Here is a 26081-nt window from a genome sequence, read left to right as displayed (position 1 = left end):
ACCTACAGCATTTAGCACAGTAGCTGACATCTAATAATCATTCAATAAAAAGTGACCTGTTATGAATGAGTTGCCTCTTCTCCAGCCATCCCTTCTTCCTCATGGCTGCTACCTCCTTCCCCACCACTTATCCCCTGTGCACACACACAAATCAGAGTTTTTCCCATGTTGAAATGAATGGATGGCTTTAGGGGGAGAAATGAGACAGTCCTGCATATGTGATTATGGTTCATGCTATGATTCAGACCTGGACAACAGTGGTCGTGCAGGAACTGGGAAAAGGGGATGAGTTCAGGGGCTATTGGGAAATTACATTAAGAGCTTAGTGATTGATTGATTGATTATTTGATGGAATGGGTGTATAAGGAAAAGAAAAGATGAGTCAGGACACTGTCCAGGCAGTTGACCATGGTAACTGATTGGGCGGTTTTGTTTCACCAACATGGGAAACACAACATTTAGGTTCTGTTGGCTAATGTTTCTTTTTCTTATACCCTTGTCTCCCCATATCTGGGCAGCAGGCAGACATCCCAGGAATTTAAACATTGCACTTTCAGTAACACAGAACCCTTGAAGCTGGTTGATCAGAGGAATGACATGAAACAAGTTGTTCCTTAGGCAGATTTTGTGGTTTATAGCGATGCAAGACAGAAGACTCTATCTTGTATCAGTTTTGGTCTGTTCATATTTAAGACTCTTCATGGCGTTAATATGGCCTTGTCTTTTGCACAGAGAGAGTGCAATTTTCTGCTAGAAAGTTTCAACTGTAAAAGAGAGTGAGAAAAACAACGCTTTCCAACTTAATGAGAACATAGACTGCCCTGATTCTTAGAGAGAGGGTATCTGTCAATCTGCTTATTATCATTCAGAGGTCCCATCCCTTTATATCTCCATCAGCCTAAGGTGACATCCCAAATGAAGTCTGTCTATCACATTGTCTTGTATCCTCCCTCCAGCGTGGTCCTTCTTTATGATCTTTGGCTAAACTCATTGCTCATAGCTCCGTGCACACAGCTCTGGGCTTCTCCAAATGCCCTCTGGCCAGGGAGGGCTCTTCTGTGATATTTCCAGCTGGTGTCAAACAGGCTTAGTTTTTCCACAGAGTAAATGCACTGCAGAGAAACCGTATAAAAAACACATACCATGATGACATGAATTCAGATATAACATGATAGGCAATTTCCCCCCTTCTCCATAGTAGTCTTACTCTAGTTTTTTCTTAAATTTTGTAACAATGTGATTCCACATTTTATGCAACTGAAGATTTGGACCCTGTTTGGAGCATTATAATGGACCAAAAATAAAAACTGCAATGAAACTGTTAACAACTACAGTAACAACAACAGCCAAATTTTGAGTATGTTTTTCACATGCCAGGCATTGTGCTAAACGCTTTATATATGCTTATCTCATTTAATCACCATTAGAATCCTTTGTGATGGATGATTTTTGTGTGCATATTACACATAAGCTTTCGAGAGGTCCAGTAATTCTCCCAAACGGCTAATATGCAGCCAAGCCGAACTTCAGATCCAGGTCTTTCTGATTGGGTTCCCCTGGCGAATGAGGGTACTCACATTCTACTCCCCTGGAAGGTCTCCGGTTGCACTGGGTTTGACCCGAGCTTTGTCTTGATGAAGGACTTGCAGTCTAGACTAGTTTACTTTACTGAGTGCTGTACAGGGCCCTGACATCCTGCCGGATGGAAAATGATAGAAACACATTAGGCAATCAAAATGTAAACGTTTTCACTTAAAGAGCAAATTGTGGAACACGTAGGGGACTCGAGATCCATCACATTGGAATTCAGCAGCAAGGGTAAAAGATCCAGGTATGGTAATAAGTTCAGACCAAGGGAATGTGGGTAGAGTGGTGATTGAATTAAAGACAGGGGGCTAGGTTTCATACCCCCACTGCTACTGACACCAGCAAGTGGCCAGGGCTCTGGAGGACAGGTGACAATCAGTGCCATTTGCTGGGGCTCCAGGGGAGATTTGCAGAGACTTCTTGTCAGAACTCTTTTTTTGGCTAATATCTTAGAGCCCATTCATGCATTTATTATGCCATCGACACCAGGCAGGAAATGTGAAGAGTGACGAGGACCAGGCATGTGAGCGCCAGGCAACGGGACAACCTGAGAACACACGCTCCTTACAGAAAGGCAACTTCCACTTAACTCTAGCCCATGGTGGTATATGGCTATTTCATCTTTCAACGTGTTTTAGAAGAAACCACAAGCCCAAAATGAAGTCATTTGCCTCCGTGACAGCAAACCAAGACCTAATTACAATGTTAAACCTGTCCCAGGAATGTGACCTTTCAGTAGCCAATCAGAAATTTCCAGATCAGCACTGGTGAGGTCATCTGAGAGATGAAAACCTTGTCATTCCCTCTCCCCCAAAAGAAAATTCTCGGGCCAGAAAGAATCCTTATCCTTTTTTTTTTTCTTTTGCTAATAACTTCCTTGACCCACCCACCTGTCTCTAAAAACCTTCCATTTTTTACAACTCCTCAGAGCATCTCTCTACTTGCTGCATGTGATGCTGCTTGGTTCGTGAATCGCTTCATAAAGCCAATTAGATCTTCACATTTACTCAAGTGAATTTTGTTTTTTTAACATCCGTAAGCTGGGCATCAGAATGCCTATGTGAAACATGCAGACTTATAAATAGTGAACAAAATGAAGAAAAAAGTCCTTCTGGCCCACATCTGTTGGGCAAATAAATCCCACGTTTCTGGTTGGAAATACAAATTTTTTTCAAATGTCACTGGTTCTAGGAAATCTCTGTGTTAGCTTGCTAGGACTGCCATAACAAAGGCATCAGAGAAGATCATTGATGCTGGAGGGCATGTCAGGAAGGAGAAATAGGGTTTAGTAGGTGGGAAGGGGAGCTGGGGAATAGAGCACGTTCTGGTCCTAAGCAAAGCCCCAGGGAGGAGTTTTCAGGATTGCTAAGAAGTTGGGGAGACCCTCCAGGCAGAGACAAGGCACAGGTCAAGCCATGGCAGGGTCAGAGGGCAGAGTGCTTGAGAAGCAGTGACTGGCAGTGATGGGGGCATGTCAGGAGGAAGGGTAAAAAATGAGACTAGAAAATCAGGTGGGGCCATCAGATGAAGGACCTTGAATCCCAGGTTAAGAACTTTGAATCAGGGAAGTGGCCCTGGGATGGGGAAAAATTTACCCTTATGAGGCTGTGTCAGGTGGAATAAGTAAGAGGAAACATTTGGTCCACAGAGTCACGTGGACTGGTGTGTAAGATAGAGGACTTCTTTTTCTTCTCTTGCAATTGAAAGTAATTTCTGTTTTAGGCCACTTTCTCCTGTATGCGATCGTTTATTATCAGGGATGTGGGTAAATTCTCCCCTTCTGTGGAGTTGGGTCTCAGTCCTGGGGGCCGTCCACAGGGCACAGTCATGCTGGATGCATGGACTCTGTCAAGATCCATCCTTACTCCTATTCTGGCCCCGGCAGCTTATCAGGAAGCTGCTGAATCTTTCCATCTTCTCCACCACAGATCTCTCCATGTGGACCATCTCTTCAGACCACCCAGGACACACTGTCTTGTCTTTGGGCAAGCCTAGGAATGTTTCTCAGCCCTGTCTGCCAGACCCTGGGCTCCTGTAAGCTTCAGATGCCCTAGACCTATGTTGGGTTTCTCTTAATTTCTCGGTCATTCTGGGGCAGACGGAGCCAAAGTCACCTTCTTCACACATGTCAATAATGTCTAACATGCTTAATTTGCTTCCCTTTTTATCTTTCCCCTTCAGTTTGAATCATCATTCTTGATCTCCACATTAGCAGTGAGGAGGGATTCTTTGTTTAAATCTAACTGGGAGACCCTTAATATGGAGCCTAATAGAATTCTAAAGGTCCATGAACTTAGATGGGGGGAAAATGTATCTTCATTTTTACAAACTTCTAACAGAAATGTATCATTTCCTTCCCTTACAAATCTAAGCAACAAATCACATTGGTTTTAACAGTATCTGTGGTTTTATAAAATACAGAAATGATAGATGTTTTCATAATCACATTATAGTCATTACAGATATCCTGAAATATTATTAGATATATATATTACATATATATATGACTCCTTCCAAATTATAGTAGTCATTACAATATCTTCTTAATGTGTCAACAAAGAAGCACATATATCACTATACTACAAAAACTTAAACTGTTTTAATGAGCATATTTCTATATAATTGGCTTCCTCTGTATTTGTAGCTATTTCATTTTTTTAGGAAGAATTATTAAAAAAAAAAAAACCTTTGGGGTGTCTGGGTGGCTCAGTCTGTTAAGCATCCCACTCTTGATTTCAGCTCAGGTCATGATCTCGGGGTCCTGAGATGGAGCCCTGCATCAGGCAGTCTGCTTCTCTCCCTCTCCCTCTGCCCCTTGCTGAGCACACATATACCTTCCCTCTCTCTCTCTCAAAAAGTAAGTAAATAAATCTTAAAAACAAAAATAACAACAATAACAAAAAACCGGGGCGCCTGGGTGGCACAGCGGTTAAGCGTCTGCCTTCGGCTCAGGGCGTGATCCCGGTGTTATGGGATCGAGCCCCGCATCAGGCTCTTCCGCTATGAGCCTGCTTCTTCCTCTCCCACTCCCCCTGCTTGTGTTCCCTCTCTCACTGGCTGTCTTTATCTCTGTCAAATAAATAAATAAAATCTAAAAAAAAAAAACCCCAAAACCAAAAAACAATAACAAAAACCCCACAACTTTGAAATGGTGAAAAATGAGCACTTGTCTCCCATAGAATGTGAGATAATCTCTGGTTACTTGATTCTATAGTCTTCACTTTTCATCGCCTTTTGAGCTACTTTATGACTCTGAAAATTGAACAGAACAGACCAGTGGAAATAACTCTTGTCTGGGGAGGTGACATGTGTCCTGTAGAGGTATAGAAGTTCCCTCTCTGACCTTTCCCAAGCACCCCAGCCACAAGCAAGCTTTGCACGTATTAATACATTCATGTCAGCATCTCCAAATGCCTGTGTATGTTTCTGTTTTTTGGATTCGCCCTTTGAACGGGTTGGTAATACCTTCCTGATTTCTTGATTCATTAGTGAGTTAAATAAATCCTTGAAAAACCCATTCATTTTGTAGTTTGAAAGAGTTCTGATTTTATGTTGTGAAATTATTTGCACTATGGCTTACGCATGTAGACAACTGTTCTGTGACGTCTATAGACGTCTCACGTTACTGCAAAGGCTAAGAAACCCAGCGAGTCATCCCCCATCCTTGGGTACCTTCTGGTCCTAGACTTTTGATACTCAAAAGCCTCTTTTATTCTGCTGCAGTCCTCTCCCTTTGTCCAAGCAATGCCAGCCAGGGGGGTCTAGCTGCCATTTGAAGGAGGGGATGGTCAGGTGAGCCAGAAAGAGCAGGGTGGGAAGGAAGGAAAGAGAAAAATCACCAAAGACTTCACAATCATCTGACAACCTGAAATAAGGAGTGATCATTTTCATCTGACAGAAAAGGAAGGGTCTAGATTGAAGCTAAGGGCTTTGTCTAAAGTCACTCGAGAATCCCAGTCGTCATTTTCCACAGACGATATTCCACAGAGAAGGGCGTTAAAGGGGGTGGAGGGGGTGTCACTGTCCACTTTGCCCTGAAGGCAGAACCCAGGAGAGGCGGGGCAGAGGCAGAACGTTTTCAGGCACCCGGCTCTTTCGGCTGAGCAGCCATTTGGCTCCTCACTGTAGCTGTCGTTTTTCTCAGTAGGGTCGCGGTGGGAAGTGTCAAGCTGGTTCCCCATTGTACACATCAATGTAGCTGTGTCGTTGCCGGTGTACCTTTTTTTTTTTTTTTTTTTTAATCACAAGTCTGGGCCTTCTGGTAATAGACAAAACATGAGCCTCTGCTTGCCTGCTTTCCTCTGTGCATGTCATCGGTGTAATCAGGGAACAGGTGGGTACAGGCGATTAATAGGGAGGGAGGGGTCGGGAGGAGAGGGGATCTACTCAAGGGGGTGGGGGAGTTCATTTGACCCTGAAGCTCATAGGCACTGTCTTCCTCCAGCAAGGCTGCCACCGCAGTTATCGGTGGAAACAGCCTTTCTCCAGGCTCTCAGTCTCATTTCCAGTCTGGGCATGCTTGAGAAGCCATTACCATATTTATAGAGCTACCTGGCCCCACGGCACATGCATGAGAGGGTTAGAAAGACCTATCTATTTTTCCAGCTGTGCTGCTCTCCTCGGCGGCAAGGCCGGGGGCGGGGGAGAAGGGAGGGCCAGGTCCCAGCATTAGGACAGATGAGAATTAGCCGGCAGAGGCTGGCCAGAGAGAAGGCCCCGCTGGCCTCCTGCTTGTCTCTTCCAATGGGTCGGGCTGAGCCAGGATAGCGAGGGTTGGATCTCTCAAGGCTGAGAAAAGGAGCATGGTGGACCTCTGGTGAGGGACAGGATTGCCCAGGAGTGAGTGTCAATGTTTGCTCGCCTTCACCCTCAACCCAGTTCCCTTATTGAAATGCAAAGCTGCAGACAGATGGTGGCGGGGCTCTGGAAGCAGTGCCAGAAAGTGGACAGAGCATGAATTTAAGAGACAAAGAGATCTTATTAGTTGTATAACCTTGGGCAGATTATCTAATTTCTCTGACCCTCATTTTAGTCATTTGCCCAAAGAGGATGATAATGAATTGTTGGGAGGATTTAATTACAGACATAGTTGGATGTGTCTTAATAAGCGCTCCTCTTCCCTGATCAGGCCATTCTGCCCTGCACTTCAGTTTTGGCTCACATCACTGCATACGATGCTTGTTACGGGGTCAGAAATGTCTGTGTGCATGCATCTGCCCCTCACTACCCCATCCCCCAGCACACGTGTGCTCCTGTGCGCACGCTCTCTCTCTCTCATACACACACACATACACACGTGCACACGCGTGCTCACGCACACATGTGATTTTGTTCTAATCTTCAACTGTGCCACATCTATCTTGTTCTTTATACAAGTTCGTGGGCCTTGCAACTAGGAAAATGGCTCTGAATCTCAGGATTATAGTCCCAAATAAGAGTCCTGAGACATTTCGGATTTTTTGTGTCTCCTGGCACCCCATGTTCCCATGACCATCTGGTTACAGTAGCAAGGTTGCAATGAGAGCAATTGACAGCCTGCTTTACCCCCTGCTCAGTCCAGCTAGACGTCAACTATACCGGCAGAAATTGGAGAATATATTTCACCTCCTGCTCTGACCAGCCAATGAGCAAGAGAGATCAAGCATCTTGAAGCAAACCTTTGGCTCCACAAGAACTCTAAAACTGAGCCACAAAAGGTACTATGGAGTCTCCACGCTGAAAACATCTGTGGGTGCCATTCACAACCGCTTTTTCCTCTTTTCCTTTAATTAGGACACCTGATTCTCAAGGGGGAGGGAGAATTTGGGTATCGTCCGAGAAAACAAATACGTGTGGGTAGAAGGACATTACAGCTGCGTATGCATATCATGAGGGTGGACGGAAGTGGGTTCATGGCATTTCGAGAGGCCCTCTAAGCACAGGTCTCTGGACAGAGACGCCAAGGCAAAAGCAAGAGAAGGCCAGATAGAAGTGGGGGAGAAGTGAGGCATTCTCAGAAAGTACGGGTCATAGTATGAGCAAAAAAAAAAAAAAAAAAAAAAAAAAAAAAAGGGGGCTGTAGAATCATAAAGCTAGAAAATCTGTCCTGACCCACTTACTCCTCCCCAAAGTTAGGGAAAACTAATCTCACATCAGAATAAGCAACAGAAAAGGATCAAGTGTGAGTCCCATACAAAGTTATTAGTGAAGAGAAAGGGGACCGGAGAGGATTATAATATCTTGATTGGCAATTTATTGGCAATGAAAGTGCACCATAAAAACACACTCCAGACAGATGAAAACTGTGGACTCAAATTTCAAAATATACTAAAAGAAATTAAGGTAATAATGGGGAAATGAAAGAAAACATAAATCTGTAACAGAAACACTTAGTACTAAAGTTACAGAACTCCAAAAGAAGTAGACAAAAAATGCTACCAATTTCAGGAACAAACATTAAACTGGAAAGAACACAAGAGTGAATGAATACAGCAGAAAGTAGCCTAAAAAATAAAGGTTAAAAGGAGTAAAATTTTAAACACCAAAACAAATGAAGAAAGAGATTAAAAAAAAAAGATTTGAGAAAAAGTGACAGAAACAAGAAAACAGTAAAGAGCAACAAATATGTATATAATACGTAAGAGTTCACAAAAGAAGAAAACCAAGCAATGGAACAGAAATCATAAAAACCACCCAACCAAACAATAGCTCTTTTCTGGCTGGAACCGTGGAGGCTACAGAAGAGAAGACAAAGAAGTTTCCTGCTGTGCCAGAGACCCTTAAGAAAAAGCAAAGGAGGGGCGCCTGGGTGGCTCAGTCCTTTAGCCTCTGCCTTCGGCTCAGGGCATGATCCCAGGGTGCTGGGATCGAGTCCCACATCAGGCTTCTCCACGGGAAGCCTGCTTCTTCCTCTCCCACTCCCCCTTCCTGTGTTCCCTCTCTTGCTGGCTGTCTCTCTCTCTGTGTCAAATAAATAAATAAAATCTTTAAAAAAAAAAAGCAAAGGAATTTTGCAGAGTTGAAGATCAAACGTCTGAGAAAGAAGTCTGCCCAAAAGATGCTTGGAAACGAAGGAGGAAGCTTATCTATGAAAAAGCTAAGCATTACCACAAGGAATATGGGAAGAGGCTCAGAATAGAGACTTGAAAGGGTAGGATGGCAAGAAAAGCTGGCAACTTCTGTGTACCTGCAGAACCCAAACTGGCACCTGTCATCAGGATCAGAGGTATCAATGGCGTGAGCCCAAAGGTTGGAAAAAGTGTTGCAGCTTCTTCGCCTTTGCCAGATCGTCAGTGGCACGTTTGCTAAACTCAACAAGGCTTGGGTTGACATGGTAAGGCTTGGGGCACCATAGGGGGGACCTAAAGTCCGGAAATGAAGCGATCTACAAGAGTGGGTTATGACAAAATCAACGAGAAGCGAATGGCTCTGATAGATAACACATTGACTGTTCGATCTCTTGGTAAATATGGCATCGTCTGCATGGAGGATCTGATTCATGAGATGTACTGTGGGAAAAGGCTTTGAAGAAGCGAGCAACTTTTTATAGTCCTTCAAATGATCTTCTCCATGAAGGGGAAGGAAGAAAAAGACCACCTATTTTGTAGAAGATGGAGATGCTGGCAACAGGGAAGACCAGATCGATAGGCTTACTAGAAGGATGAACTAAGGTAACTACCATGATTATTTTTGTAATCTGGTCAGTTAATAAACAACTATTTTCAAACTGAAAAACAAAAACCAAATAACAATAACAACAACAACAACGACAAAGCCAGCTTAAAGCAAATTTGCCTTTAAAAAAATTTGAAAGCACGTACTGGAAAGGTGCACCATATACTCAAGAAAAATGACCCAGAATGACCAATATCGAAACATTCTAAAAAATGCTTTGAGCTCCCAGGCAAAAGGACTAAGTCACTTACAAAGGAAAGAAAATTTGATGGCTATCAGATTTCTTGACAGCAACACTTTATATCAGGAGACAATGGAATGACATATTTAAGATACTCAAGGAAAGAAAATATGAACCATATATTATTAACCCAGCTGAACTTACTTTCAAGTATAAAGACTGCAGACAAACTGCTATCCATAAGCAAGAACTCAGGAAATATTGTTCCCAGGAGTCTTTCCTGAGTAAACTACCAAAGAATGAAATTGACCCGAGAGACATTGACATAAGGCCTGGTGGCGAGCATTAAACATACAGCTGCCTATAGAACAAAGTATAAATGATGCTTGTAAGAGAGAAGGGATCAGCCATAGCAACTGTGCACTCTGAAATTGTAGGAACACAACACCAACTTTTTAAAAGGGGGGAAGCGTATAAAAAGTAGATTAAGCCCATGATCACTTTACAGTTATTACCTCGGAATAAAAAGATACTGTTTCAAATCAATTCCTGGGATAGAAGGTGATGAAGACAAGATTACTAGCAAATTTTAATATTATTCAGTGTAGGAAATCAATAGTCAACTGCCATAAATATAAAAGTATCGACATAAAGGAGGCAGTCTGAACAAACTTACAAACTTTCTTAAGTACTCCATCCTCCCCCTTAAAAAATGTAAAAATAGGGGCGCCTGGGTGGCTCAGTCCTTAAGCGTCTGCCTTCAGCTCAGGGCGTGATCCCTCCCGGCATTCTGGGATCGAGCCCCGCATCAGGCTCCTCTGCTGGGAACCTGCTTCTTCCTCTCCCACTCCCCCTGCTTGTGTTCCCTCTCTCGCTGGCTGTCTGTCTCTCTCTGTCAAATAAATAAATAAAATCTTTAAAAAAATGTAAAAATATAGAAATAAATAAAATAGGCCAAATTATGAAAGACTATTTGTTTAAAAGATAGTATATTTATATACACAACATAGAGCATGACAAAGCAAAGGGCAAATATAACGATCTTATCCCTAAGTATCATGGGCTTAATTCACCTCTTTTAAAATTTAAAAATTAAGATTCTCTAGCAAAACAAATTCTATACTGTGCTGTAAGAGATGAAACTATGAGATAGAAACAGGTTAAAAATAAAATAAAAGGACGGGAGCATATATACCAGGCAAATGGAAACAAAAATAAATCAGAGGAGATTTTCATCACCCCAAAAAGAAACACATACCCATTAGCAGGTAACCTTCACTTCCCTCAAATCCCCCAGTCCTAGGCAACTAATCTACTTTCTCTCTCTATAGTTTTTCCCATCCTATATATTTCATCTCAATGAAATCTTCCAACATATGCTCTTTTATGATCATCTTCTTTCACTTAGTATAGTGTTTTCAAGATTCGTCCATGCTATAGCATGCATCATCTCCAGTCCTTTTGACTGACAAATAATATTCCATTGAATGAATAATTCACTGCATTGAGGGTTGCACAATTCTGTGAATACACTAAAAAACGTTCTACAGTTTAAATGGGTAAGTTTTTGGTATATGAATTGTATCTCAATTAAGCTGTTACCAAGAAAAAAAAAAACCTAAGTAAAATAAATCAAAGTTCACAGTCTGCATTTCAGAAAAGATAGAATTTCAATAGAGCGACCAACTTGTTCAGTTTGCCTGGGATTTTCCTGGTTTCAGCACTGAAATTCTCATATTCTGGGAAATACATGGGCAACCTGGGATGTTAGTCACTGTAAATGTAGACCAATGCTATTTAAAAGAGACACAGAAAAGTATTTATACTGTTATATACTGTAAAGCACAATAAAGATAGAGCTGTTAATAATACTTACGCATCCAAAAACCACAGCAAAAACATAAAGTAAAAACTCTAGAAACAAGAAAGAATATAAATTCATAGCAGTATCTAACATACCTAACACAATCCAAAATTTATGAAGTAGGCAAAGTTTGATACAATTTAGAATGCCTAACCAACACAGTGGATAAAATGGATATCTGAATCCTAGTAATTCAGAACACAAATTATTTTCAAGGGTGTATAGAATATTCACGCAATTGTCTATACTTTAGGACACACACACATATGCCCCTCTGTAAATTCCAAAGAATGGAAATAAGAGATTTTATGATGATATTCAAGAAAAGTAGAAATGATAGAAAAATTTTTAGAAGTTTTCTCCATCAAGAAATTTTTTTTAAATTTTTTTTTTTAAAGATTTTATTTTTTTATTTATTCGACAGAGAGAGAGACAGCCAGCGAGAGAGGGAACACAAGCAGGGGGAGTGGGAGAGGAAGAAGCAGGCTCATAGCAGAAGAGCCTGATGTGGGGCTCGATCCCATAACGCCGGGATCACGCCCTGAGCTGAAGGCAGAGGCCCAACCGCTGTGCCACCCAGGTGCCCCAAGAAATTTTTAAAAAAATTTTTAAGCACCTTGGGGAAACTAAAATAAAATTATAAAATTATTTGAAAATGATAGTAGTAAGGAAAATACAGCATGCAAAATCTGTAGGATAAAACTAAAGCATTTGTCAGAGGAAAAAAATCAGAGCATGAAATACCAATGTTGAATAAATTAAAAAGATAAAAATAAATGAATAAACTACCCAACTCAATAAAGTTAGAAAGACTAGAACAAAGTAAACCAAAAGACAGTAGAGGGAGGAATTAATAAAGATGAGAGTAGGGGATTAATGAAGTGGAAAACTTAATTTAATAAGTCCAAAAGTTGGTACTTTAAAAAATATCAATAAAGCTACTTGCAAACCTAATGGAGACATTGGTGGAAGAAAACATTCATACATAAAATTAGAAATAACAAGGGAGAAATAACTATTAAAAGAAAAAATAATCTCAAGGGACTACTTTGTATGGTTTGCATGGAATATACCTGAAAATTAGATGAAATTCATCTTTTTAAAGAAAATACAACTTACCAAAATTCAGAAATTTACAAACAAACTGTCTTCGGAAAATTAGTGAAAGTCGTTACAAAATTCCTCATACAAAATCACTAGGACAGGTACTTTCATATTTGAAATCTCAAATCTTTAAAATCGGATTATGTCAATACTCCTTAAATTATTGCAAAGTATGGAAACAGAAGGTACTCTTCCAAATTCATTTTATAAGATGAGCATGTTTGTTCCATCTTCCTTAGCAAGTTCGCACCAAAAAATAAAAGTACAAATCAACATTACTTATGAATATCAAAGCAAAAAAATTAACACCAGCATATTAAAAAGACATACATTACACCAAGTGTGTTTTATTTCAAGAACAGAGTGTGGTTCAATATTAAAAAATCTATTAATATTATCCATCATATTAATAGAACTAAGAAGAAAAAATCAAAAAATCATATGACATGTTTATAGATGGATGAGCCATTAAACAAAATCCAACACCTTTCACATGTTGAATGCATTCAGTGAAATAGGAAATATCAGAGGATTTTTCCTTAGTCTGTGCCAACATTTCCATTCATTATCCAAATTAATCCTAATGACAATCTTACAAGGTAGGTAATATTCCCATCTGCTTATAAGAAAACTGTGGCTTTGAGAGAGAAAATAAATTATCCAAGGACACATATCATTAATATGTGGAAAAGCTGGTATTTGAATTCAGGATCACCTAACTCCAAATCCTATTAGCATCTATATCTACATTATTCTTCTTTCTACGGGCATTTCAAAGTTGTCCTTCATCCCGTAGATCTCCGTTTCTACTTCTTGTTTCCTTCCTTCCTTCCTTCCTTCCTCCCTTCCCTTCCCTTCCCTTCCCTTCCCTTCCCTCTCTCTCTCCCTCCCTCCCTTCCTTCCTTTCTTTCCCACAGCATTGCCTCTTTTACTCTAGCAATTCCTTTATACTCCTCAAGTGGACTGCATCCGCTGCTCTGTTCATTTCATTTCATGACCTAGGGACAGTTACTTCTGCCTGACTCTCCTATTTCCTACCACGCTATGAGCTCTCTGAGAGAAAGCCTCCCACCCCACACATTCCTCCTGCAAAACGTCCTGTGTGTTGTTGAGCTCAGAGGAGTGTCTGTGCATGGTCTGCCGATCATTTTTCGATCAAGTGCTGGAATGTGAAGGTTGACTCCATGAATTCAAAATTAGTACTGACACTTACCATTGCATAGCAATATGATCATTGTCCCCATATGTATTGATTATACTTCGGTAACCCCAGATATCCCCTTGAAGAGTCCCTGCCTCATCGAAGAGAATCCTGTGGCTGGGGTAAGGCTGAAGTCCTTTCCAGATTTCTACTGACTCAAGGTGGGAGTAAGTGAGGTGGGGCACAGAGAAGGTGTTTGTCTTTGTCGGTGCCCCTCCACCTCTTAGATGCTCCATGCATTTTGCTTCCATCACACACTACTTCGTTCCTATTAGAAAATGTAACCCCTTCTTCGGAATTAGCAACCACCAGAACCATCATGATGAAAGTGACATCCTACGAGATGAGAGTATATTGTGCTTGATGGGGAAACTGTGGGCAGCCAAGGCTGGAAGGAGCCACTTCAGCCAGTACACATGAGATTTCTGCTCATGCTCTAGACTCCTTTTTACCTCCCTCCTTCTTTCTACCTTTCCTCCTCCATTCCTTCCTGTTGTCCTGAGAGCCCCAAACTCAACCTCCTGTATGATGAAGAACAGCGCGTCACTTTTCTTACATCTTCATGCCTTCCTTGTAATGCTGACACATCAAAATTTACACTCGTTCGCTCCAAAAAGATCGTTCTCTCTTTAGTGCCTTCCATTAAAGTTATAAACACCACCCTCATTGTTATACCTAGGAGATGCAAGGCCCCACATGGGCACAGAGGCAAATAGGACAAGGTCCAGGGAACATACAGTCAGGTAAAAGTTGTTGGTGGGGAGGGGGTGCCTGCGTGGCTTAGACAGTTAAGCATCTGCCTTCAGCTCAGGTCATGATCCCAGGGTCCTGGGATCGAGTCCCGCATCAGGCTCTTTGCTCAGGGGGAGACTGCTTCCCCCTCTGCCTAGTGCTCCCCCTGCTTGTGCCCTCTCTCTTTGTATCTCTCTGTCTCAAATAAATAAATAAAATCTTTAAAAAAAGTTGTTGGTAGGGGTATGCTATAGAAAACAGTTTGGTGGTTTTCCCAAAAGCTTTCCCAAAAAGCTAAATGCCAGATATGACCTAGCAATCCCATATTTCCACACAGAAACTTATTTACACATGAATGTTTATAGAAACATTACCATAATAGCCAAAAGGTGGAAATGGCTCAAATACTCAAATTCTCATCAGCAGTTGAATGGATAAACAAAATCTGGTATTCCTACAGAGTGGAATATTACTCAGCTATCAAAAAAGAACCAAGTACTGATCCACGCTACAATGTGGATGAATCTTGAAAAATTTAAGCTGAGTGAAAGAAGTCAGACACAAAAGGTTACCTATTACATGATTTCTTTTGTATGAAAGAATGGGACCGTAATGGGACCAATCCATAGACAGGAAGCAGGTGAGAAGTTGCCAGGTAATGGAGGGGAAGGAGAAGAAGGCATGATCACTTGATGTGATCAATAAAGGAAGGAGAGAGGGAGGGAGGAGAAAAGGAGGAAGGAGGAAAGGAAGGTGATGTGGTGTTTTTATGGGATGATGAAAACTTTCTTTTTAAAGATTTTATTTATTTATTTGACAGAGAGAGAGAGGCAGCCAGCGAGAGAGGGAACACAAGCAGGGGGACTGGGAGAGGAAGAAGAAGGCTCCCAGCGAAGCAGGGAGCCTGATGCAGGGCTCAATCCCAGAACCCTGGGATCATGGTTGAGTTGAAGGCAGATGCTTAACGACTGAGCCACCCAGACGCCCCTGTTGAAAACTTTTTAAATCTAGAGAGATTTGCTTGTTGCACAGCATTGTGAATTTTCTAAATACCTCTCTATTGCACACTTTGAAATGGTCAATTGTATGATATGTGAATTTTACCTCAATAAAAATAAATACACAACGCAAAAAAAAAAAAAGCCAGTGGTCGATGATGCATGTGGCATTACTTGGGGATCAGTGGGGGAAAGCAATCAAACCTTCGTTATATCATACTGGATGTCCTTGAAAGGTAAACCTGGGATGACAGCTTGAGGCTCCCAGATCCTATTACACCTGCATTCAGCTGGTGGAAGCCAGATTAGGACTCATCTCCATGGCTGATACTGAGGAAGAGTCCATTAGTAAAGCCCAATTTAATCCTCAAAAAAACGAAGTGTTCCCCATTGACCTCAAGGAGGTCACAGACTCCTTGGAAGTATCCTGCCCAAGATCATTTACGTCAGCACATTTACTTCCCTTTGACGGCCATCAGTCCAAGGAAGGCCTGTCTCCTCATTGGAAAGTGAGTTCCTGGGGGAGATAAACTGACAGCTCAGGTGCCCGCAAAGAATGAGAAAGGCCCATGGTTCCAATGTCATCATCCAGGAACCATGTTCAAATGTCTTTTGTTAAAAAATTATAGCAGCATAGAAGAAAAAGTGAGCTCATTCAAGGGGTTGCAGAGGACGAAGGAGACCTACGGTTGGAGCTGCTGGAAGGTGGATTTTGGCTTGGCGTCCCTAGGCGCCCCCCCCAAGAACTTGTCAGCGCCCCCCCCCGCTGCTGTATGTGACACAGTGAGTTCTCCGTCCTGGAGAAGTTGCAGAGACAATGGGTTATCAGCTTTCGAATCCGTGTGAAGGGAAGTTTCATACGGATAGAAAGTACACCTGGAAAGAACATTTGAACCTGGTCATTATCTTTTCTGTGGAGCAAGTGGCCAAAAGACAGAGATGCCAATACGCCCTCCCTCCATTTCTTTTCTCCTTTCAAGTAAGCTCATTGTAACTTTCACATAGAGTTCCCTGAGCCCTTCTTAGTGCATTTTATAAATGCCTGTATTTCTAGAAATTGCTGCTGACTCTAGGCATTTCTCTCCTATGTGTTAAAATGTGTGTATTATCCTATGTCAGACCATCTTAAAATCTTTAAAGGTATCAATATATGACAAAGAATGATCTCACAGGTTAAATGACAAATGATAACATTTGTCTTCCCAGGTGCTGTATGTGAGCAACAGTCTCCAATGCCTTCATCCCCAAAGAGAGAAGCACAGAATCTGAGAAATCAAACAGCTCAAAGCTCTCAGTGAATATTTAGGGAAAAAATACTAAATGAATAAATTATAGGGACCAGATATTAGAAATCAGAATACCTGAATTTCAACTCCAGATCCACCTGCCCCTCCGAAACTGTGTGCTCCTATGGAAAGCTCAGGTCCTACCAGAGAAAGAGAAAAGGACAGGAAGAGCAGCAGGAGAGATGCACGTTGGGGGTCAGAACTTCTCTCAGTGTAGATGGAGATACGGGAATATCGTGGAGACTGGCTGGAAATTAGTCTTGAGAGGTAGGTTGGGGTCAGACTGTGAAAAATATTGACTATCTTATGAAGGAGCTTGACCTTGGTCTGCTATAAAATGCATTTTCACTTACGGTTTTCTAGCAAAGGACTAGCGTGATCAAAGCAGCATTTGACAAAAAGAAAGAAAGAGGACACTTACAAAGTGGAGGACAGGCTTTTTTCTTTTCTTTCTTTTCTTTTCTTTTCTTTTGCTGAGATTCTACTTTATTTTTTTATTTGATAATATTTTTTATTATATTATGTTAGTCACCATACAGTACATCCCTAGTTTTTGATGTAAAGTTCCATGATTCATTACTTGCGTATAACACCCAGTGCACCATGCAATACGTGCCCTCCTTACTACCCATCACCAGCCTATCCCATTCCCCCACCTCCCTCCCCTCTGAAGCCCTCAGTTTGTTTCCCAGAGTCCATAGTCTCTCATGGTTCATTCCCCCTTCTGTTTACCCCCCCTTCTTCTTCCCTTTCTTCTCCTACTGATCTTTCTACTTCTTATGTTCCATAAATGAGTGAAACCATATGATAATTGTCTTTCTCTGCTTGACTTATTTCGCTTAGCATTATCTCCTCCAGTCCCGTCCATGTTGCTGCAAATGTTGGGAAATCGTTCTTTTTGATGGTTGAGAAATTCAAATCAAAACCACCTTGAGATACCACCTTACACCAGTTAGAATGGGTCATCCCTATGACCCAGCAATTGCACTACTGGGTATTTACCCCAAAGATACAGACGTAGTGAAAAGAAGGGCCATGTGCACCCCAATGTTCATAGCAGCATTGCCTGCAATAGCTAAATTGTGGAAGGAGTCGAGATGCCCTTCAACAGATGACTGGATTAAGAAGATGTGGTCCACGGGGTGCCTGGGTGGCACAGCGGTTAAGCGTCTGCCTTCAGCTCAGGGCGTGATCCCGGCATTATGGGATCGAGCCCCACATCAGGCTCCTCCGCTATGAGCCTGCTTCTTCTCCCACTTCCCCTGCTTGTGTTCCCTCTCTCACTGGCTGTCTCTATCTCTGTCGAATAAATAAATAAAATCTTTAAAAAAAAAAAAAAGAAGAAGATGTGGTCCATATATACAATGGAATATTACTCAGGACAGGCTTCTTTTGACAAAGACTGGGACCCAAGAGATCTTTTAGAGGCTCCAGTCCAGGTGAGGACCCAACCTAGGATGGAGACAGTATGGGAGACAGTGACCACATGTCTGGGAGTGGGAGTCCATGGAACAGGGAGTGGTGGCCTGGGGGAGACAAGAACCAGAAGGTAGTTAAATGCCATTCTGTATGATCAATCTAGATTTTCAGGGACTTTGTAGGGAGTAAATAGAGTATTAAGAACACAAAGCAGGCATCAGACTCATCCTTATAGGACTCCTGGATCTGTCATTTAATTAATCTGTGAAATTAGCTATGTCTCCACTCAGCATCTCAGTTTATTCATCTGTAAAATGGGAATGACAGTAATAGTCACCTCCTGGGATTACTGTAAGGATTCAATGAGGAAATTCATAAAGTAATGTAGTGAAGTAATCAACACGTCAGAAAATGGCCAAAAAACATTACATATAATTGTTAATTACATATTAGGTAATAGGTGGAGGATGTGAAGTAAAATGGGTTTAAAGGTGACATTTTCCAGAAGGCAAATATGCTTAAGCAAAATCAGGAATTTTTTTTTGTTGCTCCTGTGGGATGATAAAACCAAGGATCTGAACGTCACAATGCATTTCCATCTTTGTTTCTGCATTCTCTTTGTAGTGGTTTTGCCCTCTTGGAAGACTTTGTCCCCATCATGAGAAGCAGAATTGGGAGTGTTTATAACCAGGCATCTCATCTTTGTCAACAAAGACAGACTGGCTTCCTTGGAGCACCGTTTAAAATTTTCTAGGAAAAAAAAAAATCTGATTGGCCTCATTTGGTCAATCACTCCGGGGAAAATCAGCTGTAGCCAGGAGGTGGATAGTAGGATCAAACCCTCATTATTACTACATGGGTGGAGTGGGGAAGAAGCATTGCAAAAATAGAGTCTAGCTGGAGACCTATTGATTTTGTGGAGCTGGCTTTGTAAGGCTCTTCCTCATGCCATGGTGGGCACACTTTCTTTGTCTATGCTTTCTTTGCTGGGCGTAGGAACTGGGCAAGGTGAGTGCTCCCTCCCCGACCCCTCCAACTTCCCTTCTCTCGGTGCTCCCATGATAGACTCTGTTGACCAGATAACATCCCAGACACTTGAGCATTGAGGGACTGTGGGGTTGGGTCAAGCTGTCTTTGCCTGGGCCAGTCACCGTTCCATCACTTGAGATTCTGGGCAGAGCTGGGAATGAACACATTTCAAAAGCTATCAATATTTTATGAATTTCCATCCACTTACTTTAATGGGGGACTGTAAAAGCATTTAACCATATTACACCCCATCTCTCAGGCTCCACATTATTCCAACAGAGCTGTTTTATTACAATCAACCACCAGGGCAGTCAGGATGGCTTCATCCACCTCTCCCCCACCCTTAATTTGTTCATCGGCACATATGTAATTCTGTTTGTCTGTCTACCCACCTATCTCCAATCTATGTAAATTTAAAATCGACCAATAGCAAAGGGAACATCACCTTGGTGCACACGTGCACATACACCCATGCGTGTGCACACATTTATAAGCACACACTCTAGCGTGCTGAGAAGACTTTCATCTCCTGGCCTTGCTTGACTGGACTTGGGCTTGAAAAGGACATTTGGTTTTATGGACTCCCCTGGATTCTCTTCTGGAGCATTTACTCCTTTGTCTTCTGGGGAAAAAATCTCAGGGAAGCATCTTACCTGAAGTTTAAATATCTGAGATTAATATTTAAGCATCTGGGCATCGGAGTCAGATGGACATTGGTTTCACAGCTCAACTCCACCACTTACCTTTATGATCTTGGGCCGATCACCTGACCTCAGAGTGCCCTCTTTATAAAAGGGGCATTTCAGAAGGCATCTTTCAAGGCACCGAGGATCAGGTGAGGAAGTGTGTGAACGCATAGTGAAGTACTTACGTGGCAAGGGGATGAGGGCAAAAAGGGGCTTTCTGAAGCTGAAAGGCTCAGAGGGTTTTTTCTTTTCACTTCCTAGATCTTCTAGGCTATAACATGTATTTGTTTCTGGAGATAGCTTCTGTCTGCACCATCTGCCTGAGCGCTGCTTGCCTCCCACCCCTGTTTAGGTACCCTCCCTGTCCCCCTCCTCCACAAACCCAGCTTCACACCCCAGCTGGGTCAGGACTTCACTCCATTTCATCCATTCCTCTCAGTGCCCCCGGACTGGATTAGGAACCTTTCTCTGAGCTTCCCATCACCACCCACTCTCTTTCCATAATGCAGTATTTAGCTCACTCTCTTATAATTGTCCTCCCCCTCTGGACGACAAGCTCCTTGTGGTCAAAGTTCAGGCATTATTTCCTAGCACAACTAACGAAGCCCTTGGGAACTGAGCTCTGCCAACCTCGTCTCTCAGAAAGCTTCTAACCAAACCCTCTTCTCTGTCCATTGAGTCTAGCTACCATTTTGTTCAGCACTCTCTCTGTGCCAGACAGATTCTAACCATGGTATGTGCAGTAACTAATTCAATCCCACGTCAGCCTTATAAGGGAGAGACGACAATGATTCCCATTGTAAAAATGAGGATGTTGAGGTTAGGAGATGATAGGAAATTTATACAAGGTCCCCAGCTTGTAAGGAGAAGAGCCAAGGTTTGCACTCGGGTGGTCTCATTCCAGACACTGCACCCACCCCATGACGCACTCCTTATTTACATACTCCGTTCTACCTATCGCTCCAACAAAACTGACCTTCAAACGCCCATACCATGTTCAGTGTCAACTCATGGCCTTTGTACATGCTACTCTTCCCCTTGCAGATGCCCATCTGCCTCTCAGCTTATCCTCCACTTGTCCCTCAGGGGCCAGAACACCTTCTTCAATGCCCTGTCTGTGTTTGCACCTCACATGGCACTTACAGTGTGTTAGTCTGTCTACTTGCCTTTCTGCCCATTGGGCTGGAGGCTTCTTGGGGTAGGGGCTGTGCCTTTTACATGTTCCTGGCACCTAATGCCGCTCCTAGCCCCTAATGAAAAATTAGTATCTGTTGGTTGAAGAAATTTTTTTGACATATCTGGAAGCTGAAAGGTTTTCTCAATATTATCTTCTGTTTTCATCCTGGCTTCCTCATGAATTGTGTATGTAAATCTGTATCTTTGATAACATGGTGATCTGCACACATAACTAACTAAGATGCCAGCCAAAATGAAATAACTGCTAGAGAAGAGTACAGGTAATGCGTGTGTGTCTGAATTAGATAGGGACCACCAAGTGAGTCCAAGGTCTCTAAAGCTAGCTAGCATCTAGAGAGGGTTGGTGTCTCACTGCTAATCTTTCCATGACTCTTTGAGAAGGAAATGATGTTCACAAGGAAAATGAAGAAATGGGAAAACAAAGTAGAGATTTTATACCTCAACTTCTGGGCCCGTGTAGCTCTATTCAAATGCTTTGATAGGCATCTTTGATAAGAGGTCCTGGTATACAGAGTTTATGGTAAGAAGCTCACACATTTCCTATAGCACTGAATCTAAATGGTAGGGTTTGCTGAACAGACTTTGTGTCTACTTACTTGAAAAGGCTCTTGGGCAAGGAGGGCTGCCTGCTAATTCATCCAGAAGAATGGGAATCCATAGCTAAGAATAAGCAGGTGCTCAGATTTACTCCAGTTTTCAGCAACTTTTCTGAAGGCTGTGTGTGGTCTGGTCCATTCCCACTGGCTGAAGTACTGGACATGAGGCAGAAAACTTCCTCTGCTACTTAAAACAGCTGACTTAAAATGTCTGGGGGTGAAGAGTGTTAGAGCAATGGGTGTGAGACAAAGTTCACACAAAGATGGACTGTGTCAAGTATCAAGTGTTGTTGCTAAAATAATCAAAGTAAGACTTTAAGTAGTAAAGTCAGAAGACATGGAGACTTGAAACAAAATGGTGGCAGATGAGTAATGAAACGAGGAAGATTCTAGATGTTTGCTACAACAGAGGTAGAACTCGCTTTGTCAACTTTCTGGCCAATGGATCAGGGTCATTGACAAGCACAGAGCTCGCAAGTCTTCACCAAGAGAATCACGATCTTCTGAGTTAATGGTTGAGGAGGACGTTGGCTAGAGCTATTCTGCTTCTCATTGGTTCTTGTTCTCATCTATTTCAGTGAGTCTGGGGGTGGTGTCTGGGTGGTATCTCCATGCTTCCTTCCCTTCCCCGGGTCCCTAAGCTCCTCTATCCTTAGCACAAGAGTGAAGATCATTTCTGACATAGAAATGAAATCAGCTGCCAAGCCCCATCATGTGCCTGTGTTCCTCCCCTCCCCACTTCCAGCAAAACCTTTCTCCTGAGCAGACAGAAAACATTTCAGCCTCGTGACAGCCCCCTGTCACTCTGATGCTGCGTGTCTCGCTTCTGACATGATAACCGAGTGCGTGAGACAGGCAGTGTTTGTGTGATGCTGGAAGGCTTTGTGGTGGAATCCCAAGGCTGGGATGAGGGAGGCAGGCCAGGGCTGGGACATCTGGGAACCTGGATGTTTTCCCCTTCTGTGCATCTCCTGCTCGGCAGGTTGAGGCAGCAGCAACAAGCCTTCTTGGTCATGCAGAATCCTAGCCCATTGTTCAAGGAGCCTTAAGCTACAAAATTCCACCTGGATCTGATGGTTTCAATAAAAACTAGCTCAACTCATTGAACACACATTCACTGAGATCCTGTTTTGTGCCATGCAAAGATGTTTGATGCCAGGGATTACAAAGATGAAGAAGATGGAGGAGGAGGAGAAGAAGGGGGGGGGAGAAGAAGAAGAAAATTATAATGGTGGTTCCTATTGAGGACGTGCTACATGTGGTGTTCTGTGGTTATTGTTAAAGATGAATCTACATTTAATCATCCCAGTAACACCGTGAGTGAGGTATTAATAGCCCCGTATTACGGATGAAGAAACCGAAGCTCAGAGAAGGGAAGTAACTTGCTAAGGTCACACCAGTACTGAGTAATGGATCTAGAACTCTGATTTAAGCGTCTTTGTTTCCAAAGCTTCTCATGTTCACCTTTGTGTTCTATTTTCTCCAATGAGTCCTGCATAGTAAGCTACAAAGTTATAGGCTACAAAATTATATGTATATTATATGTATATGTATATACATATAAATTATATGTATATGTATTATATAGGCTACAAAATTATATGTATATGTATATGTGTATAGGCTACAAAATTATATGTATATGTATATACGTGTATATATTTATATTAAGCAATATATGTATGTATAATTATATATATTTATATATATTTATATAAAGCAATGTACATATACTAAATATATATACATATAATGTGTGTATACACACACACACACACATATATATTTATACTAAAGCAAAGTCTTATTATAACCCAAAGATGGAAGCATGCCATATGGCATTCGTAGGTTTTAGAGTAAGACAGACCTGCATTTGAACACTTTCTTCATTTCCTGGTAGCCATGTGACACTATTAACCTCTCTGGACCTCGGTGTCCTCATCTAGAACCTGAAATAATGGCATCTCTATGTGGAATTATGCTGAGGGTTCAATAAGAGAATGTATGTACAGTCTACAGAGTTAACAAGTATTGAATCTTACTTTGTACAAAGCCTTCGAATGCAATCCCATTTGATCTCAATAACAACCTGGAACAAGATACTACTATGCTACTATTATTATTCCTTTTTTATAAGTGTTAAAAATGAGGCTTAAGTAATTTGTCTAATCAATAAATAGCAACACAAGCCTAGAATTCAGTAAATCTGACCTCAAAAACTACTTATAGGTGAACAATTTGGGCCCCAATGGTAGACAGGGTGCCTAGGTTCTGTCTGATCATCCCCAAAAATGGCAGGATATATCCTTTCACTGCACTAGGTTTCCTTCTTTGACAGGAGGGTCTATTGGGGGACCTATATCATCCTGTTGATCCTGTAAGAACATTTTGTTATACATAGGACGTTGCTTGGAAATTGCCCCAATATTCTCTTACGGATGATTGATATACATCAATTGCATGCATATACTGTATGTTGAAAGAAAAGAGAGCTTATTTTGCTTTTTTTTTTTTTTTTGGTATCCATGGATGTTTCCATAGCTCATGCCTCGGAATAGAGCAGGTTCAATTACCAAAGATGTTTTTCTAAAAGAGGTAGATTAATACCAATTAACAGGTCGAGATAGGAGTTGAGACCTTAGCCTGTTCACAGAATGAGCTGTGATTTCATGTCATCTGACACATGCATAATTACACACACCAGGAAGCACCCACCAATGTGTGCATCACAATAAATGTGTGCTTAATTACAAGTCACCGTGCATATATGCTTAATTACACATCCTGCGACCTGCAAGATTAATTACATGTCGTGTTACATGCACACAATCAGAAGAGGTGACATTTGATGACATTAAAAGAGCTAGGAGAACATAAAGGAACAATTTTTAAACAGTTGCATAATGTGTGTGCTTTTTTTCTCTCCACAGAAGGCACCAGACATTAATTTCTACTCAATCAATCAAGAAGCACTTATTGAACAAGCCCTGTCAATTTTACTTTGATAGTGTCTCCCGCATGTAGACCTCCCTTTCCATTTTCATGATTCCTAATGTCATCACCTCTCACCTGACAGCCCAAGGTGATGGCAAGGACATAGCACCCAAATCTCTCTCCCAAACTCTCAGCCAACACCCTGGTCCACGTCACCAGCATCTTTTACCTGCAATGCTGCAGAGATTCCCTAACGGGTGCCCTGCTTTCTCCTGGGTCTTAAACTCTCCACCACCAACCAGGGACTCAAAACTCCATTCTGGTCCTCTCAGTTCCTACGTGAAAACCCCACAATGATTTTGCCTCTATCCAGAACAAAGCAGGGCATTGTGAGCTTGACCTGCAAAGCCCTGTTTGCCCTGGCCCTTCAATGTCTTGTTACCTTGACCTCGCTCCCTAACACCCAGGCACACTACTTTCTCTCCATCCTCCCAGCAGACCACTCTTCCTCCTCCCTCAAAATCATTCACACATCCTGGTTCTTCTGCCCCCAAAAGTGCTCCTCCCTTTCCACGTACCTAACCCTCAGATTCCAGCTCAAATATACCTTTCCCAGCAATGCTTTCAATAATGCCCCAGACCAGGTTAGGTCCCACTATTAAACTGTACTTTTCCTTCATAAGAAATGATCAATGGGGTGCCCTGGGTGGCTCAGTCGATTAAGCATCTGCCTTTGGCTCAGGTCACGATCCCAGGGTCCTGGGATCAAGCCCCATGTTGTTCTCCCTGCTCAGCGGGGAGTCTGTTTCTCCCTCTGCCTCTCCCCCCGGCTTATGCTCCCTCTCTTGCTCACTCTCTCTCTCTCAAATAAATAAATAAAATCTTAAAAAAAAAGAAATGATCACAATAATCATCATGGGTCATCTGTGCAATATTCCCATAATGCCTGCCTCAGTCACTGGAAAATCCACGAGGACTGTGATTGGGTCCACTTTATCTTCCATTATGTTCTCCTAGTATAGTGCCCCGCACACGGTGACCTTCTAGTAAACTTATCAGATGTCATAAATAAAAATACGGGATGCTCAGCTAAATTTGAATTTCAGAAAAATAACAATTTTTTTAGTATGTCCCATGCAATATTTGGAACATACTTCTGATAAAATTAATTTGTGCTTACCTGAAATTCAAATCTAATTAGACATAGTATGTTGTATCTGGCAACCCTACTTCTTAATATGTGATAATTGAATGAATAAATCAATCAGGGGTGCCTGGGTGGCTCAGTCGGTTAAGAGTCTGCCTTCGGCTCAGGTCATGATCTCAGGGTCCTGGGATTGAGCCCCTCAATCCGCTGAGCAGGGAGCCTACTTCTCCCTCTCCCTCTGCCTGCCACTCCCCCAGCTTGTGCTCTCTCTTTCTCTGTCAAATAAATAAATAAATAAAAATCTTTAAAAAAATCAATCGGTAATTAGATGAAGATTCAGAAGACCCTGGTTCTAATTCAACTCTGGTTTCTGATTTATCCTCACAGGCCACTTCAATTTTCCTCCATATATAATGAGAGTTCATGATATATAACTCTGACCCCTACAGTATTGGCACAAAATAGTG

The 26081-nt window shown here is 42.0% G+C and overlaps 1 pseudogene; it reads left to right on the top strand.

The window, feature by feature from the left end:
• The first annotated feature begins 8563 nt into the window (after positions 1-8563).
• LOC100466228 lies at positions 8564-9235 on the top strand (annotated as a pseudogene).
• The last annotated feature ends 16846 nt before the right edge of the window (positions 9236-26081 follow it).

The sequence above is a fragment of the Ailuropoda melanoleuca genome, chromosome 7, assembly GCF_002007445.2.
Source record: "Ailuropoda melanoleuca isolate Jingjing chromosome 7, ASM200744v2, whole genome shotgun sequence".
NCBI classification, from domain to species: Eukaryota; Metazoa; Chordata; class Mammalia; order Carnivora; family Ursidae; genus Ailuropoda; species Ailuropoda melanoleuca.
Note: the sequence above shows the minus strand (reverse complement) of the source record. Positions and strands in the feature narration are given on the sequence as shown.